At 33.3% G+C, this 7,211-nt stretch overlaps 1 protein-coding gene across 1 annotated transcript in view; it reads left to right on the top strand.

Annotated features, from left to right (window-relative positions):
• Positions 1 to 7,211, top strand: part of LOC106120011 (uncharacterized) — a 132,077-nt gene that overhangs the window by 36,013 nt on the left and 88,853 nt on the right. The window contains exon 3 of the mRNA XM_013315165.1: positions 5,370 to 5,400. The gene's annotated coding sequence lies outside the window, so the exon portion shown is untranslated. The remainder of the gene's footprint in view (positions 1 to 5,369; positions 5,401 to 7,211) is intronic.

The raw sequence follows: 7,211 nt of genomic DNA on the forward strand, positions 1-7,211 counted from the left end.
GCCCGGCTCTGGCGGTGGCGGTGCGGCGCGGCGCGGAGGCGGCAGTAAAATGCGTTGGGGCTGTTTATTTGCATGCGCTACACTGTCGCGGGATATAAAAACCTTTAGTACTCGAGAAAACATGTTATGTTATTTCACCAACTACGCCAATTTTATTACTTTTATATATTTTCCCTTTACATTTGCTTAGCTTTCATGGTGACTGGAAGATTACTATCGTTTTTACAACGGTTTTTTTATGCAATGATTTTGTTGAAGTTCTTATACGCGTAGTGACAGTTGCAAGGCACAGACTGTAGCTACTTTTACGTTTGAAGACAGTTTAAGCTTTAATCAAATCAGTTGAATTTCTTACAGATTTATTTATCGAAACATTCCTTTTGTACAGATTGATAGGTGAATTGTTTTGGTATTTATTTTCCATACTAATGTTATAAAGAGGAAAGATTTCTTTTGTTTGTTTATATTGAAAAGGTTACGAAAGTACTCAATTGATTTGATAAATTCTTTTACCGTTGGAAAGCTACAGCATCCTCGGGTAATATAGCCTATTTTTGTGACTAGTTGTTTTAGTTCGTGCTGACAAAGTCGCAGACAACTGCTAGTGTCCTAATAAATTTAAAAGCAAGTCCGAAATTATTTCCTAAAAATAGGGATCCAGTGTCAGTTGCAGTTTAAATTTAGTAAAGATATTCGGGATCACTGGATCGGTGGTTCATGTGCGAGAAACTTAGTTAAAATAGGTTGACTGGTTAATAGCCGTGGGAGTTTGGTGAGAATTTACAGTTGGATTTTCAAGTTGTAAGTTTGGAGATCGTATGGATTTGTTCATACTAATGTTACATATCTTCCAGTTCAGTCGAATCATAAAGAAACTATTGGACTGGATTGGAAATATCAGAAAGAAACTTGGATATCTTACGAATGAGCATTGTAGAACAAAACAATCCTAAGAAATTATCTTAGTATAATAATATAATTTTTAATTAATATATTTTTTTTAAATGCATTTAATAAGTTTAACTAACTACTTATATTCTCTAAATTAACTTGAATAATAGATAGCAAATAATTTAGAGACATCACTCCATAAATGAATTACTAACCATCTCTGTTCGTATTTCAATTAAATTAAGAACATGCCGGACGAGGGTCGTCCCCAATAATAAAACAAAAGAAACGTAGTACTCTATTAATGTCCAATAAAAGTTATCGGATCGGGCTTCCGTCCGTTTAATTCGTATAATCGATTATCGCCCGAGGCTCGATTCTAATCGGCCCGGACCGATGTCTGTTCGTGACCACACGCACTCGGACGTACAGACTTGAATAACGAAAGATAGTAGAAAAAAACACACATTAATTGTACGTGTACAAAATGTAAATATATTTTGAGTTGGAGTTTACAGTTTTTATAACTTTTTCTATGAATGTGGCTGTGGCTTAAAATTACACCGCTCGTCACTATTACGTATTCAAAAGCAATTTGCCGAAAATTATCTTTAGATTGTTAATATTGTACTCAAAGTTTGTTCAATAAAAAGATAACATTTGTGCGTATTTTGCAATTTAAACGACCTTAGTTTGATATACAGTACAAACACGCTCGCGGCTGTATTTCCAACTTTCAACGTAACATCCTGTATACAACAAAGTAGAGCAGTTATTATCAGTAAAAAAGAAAAATGTTATTAACATATTTTGTACATATCGATCTTCCGAAATTTAAAAATAGCCTACTAAATTTGATTTACGCCTGTTTATCATACTAATATTAAAAATGGGAATGTTTAGATGGACAGATATTAACTAAAACACTGAAATCTGGCGTAAAGGTAGACCATAGTCTGAAAGAACACATAGGCTACTTATTACGTTTTTTATATTCCGCGCGGACAGAGTCATGGGCGACAGCTAGTATCAACATAATGCCTTCGTTACTCCGTTGTATACGAGGTGACCTACATACGGTCGATTTTTAAATTGTGCAAAACGCTACGTAAACGCAAGGCCAGCGCATCTCGACCATACTCTCTTCATACAGAATCAGCTGAGATGTAGGAAAAGCTTACAGGCTCGTTAGTTGAAAATGTAAGTTTTTTATTCAGACTAATATTGCATAGATATGTATATAAGATCAGTGTAAATGATGTCGTGGAAATTATCATTTAGTTCTACGTATATTGCTTTTTGATATCATTAAAAAAAAAACTTTATTACTGGCCTGTGTGTTCTTTCAGCTATGTTCTATAGCTGTGCCAAATTTTAGCGAAATTTGTTGAGCCATTTTGGAGATACCTTCTAACAAACATCCATCCATCTAAATATAATAATATTCGTAAAACTAAGATAATTTGTAAAACAACTTTTGCAGCATCAAAAGAAGTTAACCTCTTGGAGGCTTATTTTTTAACTATGGTAAAATAACGTTAGTACCTCAAGGAGTACAAAATCTCTTGAAAACTTTACCACTTAAGTATGAAACAAGGCTCCAGTGTACTTGCTTAAGATTAAGAAACATCTGTGAACAACGTGAGGGAGGGTCGTGATTTTATGAATAAATGGATGAGGGTTTCAAGTTTTTCCGTCGTTTAAATTACTTATTACTGTCTCCCCATTACGGCTCCTGTGGGAGTACCTTCTTTGTCCCTGTTAACTTTGACCGCTCGGGAAATATGCCTGTTTAAAAAATAAACAGAAAGTCCTTTGTCGGTCGCAAGCCTTCACTCGCTGACGGAAATGAAGAAATTTCTATAATATGTACACACGATAGTGTATACATATCTCCATTTAATATCAAATTTTTATTAAAATAATTATAAGAAATTGTTTAAACTGTAATTAATTATTCAGCTTTAACAATAAGGTTACTCGATCAATTAAGTTAACAAACGAAAAGTTAAAATAATAAAGAGGAAATTCTTATCGATTTCGAAATCTTTTACAAATCTATAACAATTGGTAGGAAAATTTAAATATCGTTAACTTCGCTGTAAAGCAATTTGATTTTTTTTTAAACTCAGCCTAAGTAAAGAGAACACAAAAGCAGGAGGGAAATAGAATTAGGTTATATTTATAGGCGGCGACCCTCGTCGAGGGCGTCTTTGTACCAATAATCAAGTAAAAAAGTTGCTTTCGAACTCCCGTAACTAATTTAAACTTAATTTGGTTATCCACTGACGCGTCGGCATGCTAATTTCGCGAGTTGCGGGGAAGTTGACGCGCAAGGGAGCGCGGGTTTTAAATTTTGGTAGTTTAGTGAGGCCTCAGTCTGTTATCTGGTGAGTTGCACTACGGCCTTTCAATTCCAGTGCTCTTAGGGTTAGAGCTCGTTATTTTATACAGTCTTTAAAAGTTTGTATCTTACTTTAATAGCCTTAAACGATGTTAAAACGTTCGTGCAAAATTTATACATTTGTAAAAGAAATGTAACCTTTGATTAAAGAGCGAATTTTGGCGGTAAAATATTTGTAGAGTGTTACAATGTCTTTTTAAAAGCAGACTCTGAAATTTAGTGATAACTATAGGTTGAACCAATACCAATAGAGTGGCTGCTATTCATTCCAGTCTTTTAAAAAATATTCTCATTGTCATTTTTATTCAAGCAGATTTCATAGAAAGTAGAAAAATGACCATTCAATATAAGAAAGAGTAAAAAAATACGTAATACAGGGTGTTTAGGTACAGGATGTTACAATTTTCCCGAATGGTTTGATATAACATGTTAGTAATTCGGATGTTTGACTTTGGTCAAAGTTGACGCGAAGGCTGAAGCTTATCCAACTTTGTCATATTTATAATAAAACTTAATGCCCTTCTATCTCACCGTCCGTCTGCTTGGCCTACTTAAACTTTGCTTAAATCCGGTGGATAGTTCTTAAGTTATTACGAGCGTAACGTAGCTCAGTTGTAAACATAAACTAACTTATTCAACTAACGTTTGCACTTTTCTTAACAGCTTTTGAAAAATATTGTTTTAATAAATATCTTAAGATTTAATTTAAATTTTTACTTAAATCGTAACAGTAAACTGAAAGCGGAAATAAAGCCTTGTTGTATTTCTTCAGTTTCCCGATCGTTTGTAGGAGTTTCATTCTTTATATTTAAAATCAGTCTTAAAGTTCCTCATTAAATGGGCTTAAATAAAAAACTGACTACAAATATGTATACTTCTTGAACTAGTGTAATAGCGAACAAATTGAAGGAACAACATAAATTATTATATATTGTACATTCTACAATATTAGGTAGCAAACACGCAAGCGACTAATTCGCTGAAATAGCGAAGCGACCGCTATCCATAAACATCTGTAATTACAAACGCACTGCGTTGAATACAAAATTAAACTAGATTGATATTAAAGGGTAAGTCAAGAAGCAAGCGTATCACCATCTCAAAGGCCGGCAACGCACCTGCGGTTGCTCAGTTATTGCAGATGTCCATGGGCGACGTTGAACACCTCGGTGTTCCCGCTGCTCGTTGGCCCTCTATTCTTATAAAAAAGTGCAGCAATAAAAATCAGTAAACGACATAAGTACATTGCCAAAATCGGGTCGTCGCTTCGCAGAGAACCAATAACTTTGTTCAGCTCCCGAAGCGTAGAATTATGAATTGCTGGAAACTTCTAAGATATTTTATCAATGAATAATGTTTCTCGTGTTCGCTGCTTTATTTTATGATAGTTTACATAACATGATGTATGCATCGCAACAAATTGCTGTCTCATTTTGCTTCGGATTTTCTATGTAATGTTACAGCTTTGTTATGTATATCCCTATATTGAACTTTCAAATATTTCCTGATAATATTTATATAAATAAAGAGATAATAATAAGTATTCATATTTATAATCTTATTGAACTCCTTACTGTTTAACTCGTTCAAGACACGGCCACGAGTTTAGCAGTTTTAGTTTTAAATAATGTCTAAACAACGTTAAAGTAACATATAATAAAAATACGCTTCGACAGCATTGATATATGATTCAATAACGTAATTGCTTTCGAAAAAAACGAAATCCTGAATAAATGATAGGCGACACGCATTCGTATCAATGTCGGTGCGAGGTGTATTGTGCAGAATCGTGTCGGAACTGGGGCTTAGCACGACTGGATCAGTTTTATAGAAAAATATATTCGACAATTTTTAGAGCGACATTTATTTGCAAGTTAAACGTTTAAGGTTGTCGGTTTATCTTACTAATATTATAAATGTAAAGTTTAGATTGATGTATGGATGGATGTTTGTTACAAGGAGCTATATCGGCTTAAGTCTTGAAGAGCACATAGGCTATTTACTGAGTTGTTTTTAATTCCGCACCGATGTGGAAACAAAAATTAAACTAAAAAAAACATTTTTCTTTTTCCAGATTCACATCTATTCAATAGCGATATGATAATGTAAGTATTAAAAAGATGGTCATACAATAAATAATAAAATATCTTTTCTTCATTTAAAATGAATAATTTGACTTGTACCACACGACACGTAAACAATAGAGCGTAAGCCCTATAACTTGGTTTCCTTTGACCGGCCAGTTCTTTGTGCGGCGGCGAAATTAAATAAATAAATAGAGCGGGCCCGTAGCCGGCGCTAATGAATCCTTGACAGAACACGCTTGTCACTTCTATGTCGGAGATTCCCTTTTTTTTTCGAGAACGCTTTTTCCCCGTTTCCATTCTTTTTTCACACGTATTGTTGTTTTTCAGACAGTTTGCGGGGAAATGGGGGACGATTGAGTGCTTTTGGTTGGTTGCACGGTTGCTTTTTGTGTGCTTTTAAAAGTACTTTTTAATGGTTTTATATTTACATATATAAAATTTCAATTTCAGCCAATGTTATTGTATAAGAATGTAAGATATTATACTTCAAATGTCTCGACCAATAACAAAGATTATTTTCAAAGTTTTCCAATTACCAATATTTACGAGATAATAGCGATATTTCTGACACTTATAAAAAGGTAGAAGATATAGTTTTTCATTAATTACTATACTAAGATACCCATAACGATATAATACTGTCTATTATATACTTTGTCATTTCATATTGTCGATAATTTAGTGCGCGCGAAGTCTGAACTAGAAAACTTTCTTCCACTTTCCAGTTCTTTATGAAAGCTACTGAGAACAGGTAAAAGGATTAGATTGAAGGTATTTCAATCAACAGAAGTAACAGAGTATTCATTCACGCTTGTCTTAAAATGATCGTAAGTACATATGTCTGTATTCATGTAAAATATGATGAAGAATAAGTTTTCTCACGCACAGAAATATTCCGCCAGATGGCGTTTGAAGATAAAACACATCGTGTGATGAATTACACGCATCTTAAAATAATATTCTAAAGTTTGTCTACAATTGTGAGAACAATATTACATCGTATATGGATGTAAAAAAAAACTTTAACAATATTTATGATATAGTTTGGTTTAGAAAATATGTTTGGAGTTTTGTTGTAAACAAATTCTAAAAATAAATTATTCTTCTTCTCGTAATGAAATATTATTTAATATTTAAACGGTGTTCATTTCCTAATTCATTCTTACGCATTTCACAAAGGAAATTGGAAAATCAAAACAGAAAAGAAATTAGCTTATTTCCATTGAAAAGAAAATTTCCGCGTTGTTAAATTATTCTGCGGTTACAATGTAACGAATTAATAAACAAATAATTTTCCTTTGATAAGCTCCAGTTTCACTGAATAATTAACTTCAGAATGTTTACTTTGTCCGGCTGACGGCGCGGCGGCGCGGCGACGCGGCGGTAGTGAATGATGGTGATCTGTGGGCCTAGCAAAGAGTATAATAAGTATACTATAGAAAGAGGGGCAACTCGCACGAAGTCGTGGATCCACGGCGATTGTGGCGCTCCATGCGTATAATCGCTGAACTATTTTTTTTTTTTTTTTGGTACCTATATACTTCGGCACGCATATTTAGCTCACTATAATAATAACTAATAAGTGGGAATCTAATAAATAAAGTTAAAATTGACATTAAATCAATGTTCAAAAATAATATACCCACTTATGTAGTTATTAATATAGTGAGCCGATATCAAGTAGCCTTCTATGAAATACCCCTATTAAAATGATCCTATTATTATTGGGGAAATAAAAATAAAATATTTTTATATTATTGTACATTATTTATTATATTTCTACATAACTTAATTTTAAATCTATGCAAGTAAATATACATCAATGACTT

This window comes from Papilio xuthus, unplaced genomic scaffold (assembly GCF_000836235.2).
Source record: "Papilio xuthus unplaced genomic scaffold, Pxut_1.1 DF826961.1, whole genome shotgun sequence".
Classification (NCBI taxonomy): domain Eukaryota; kingdom Metazoa; phylum Arthropoda; class Insecta; order Lepidoptera; family Papilionidae; genus Papilio; species Papilio xuthus.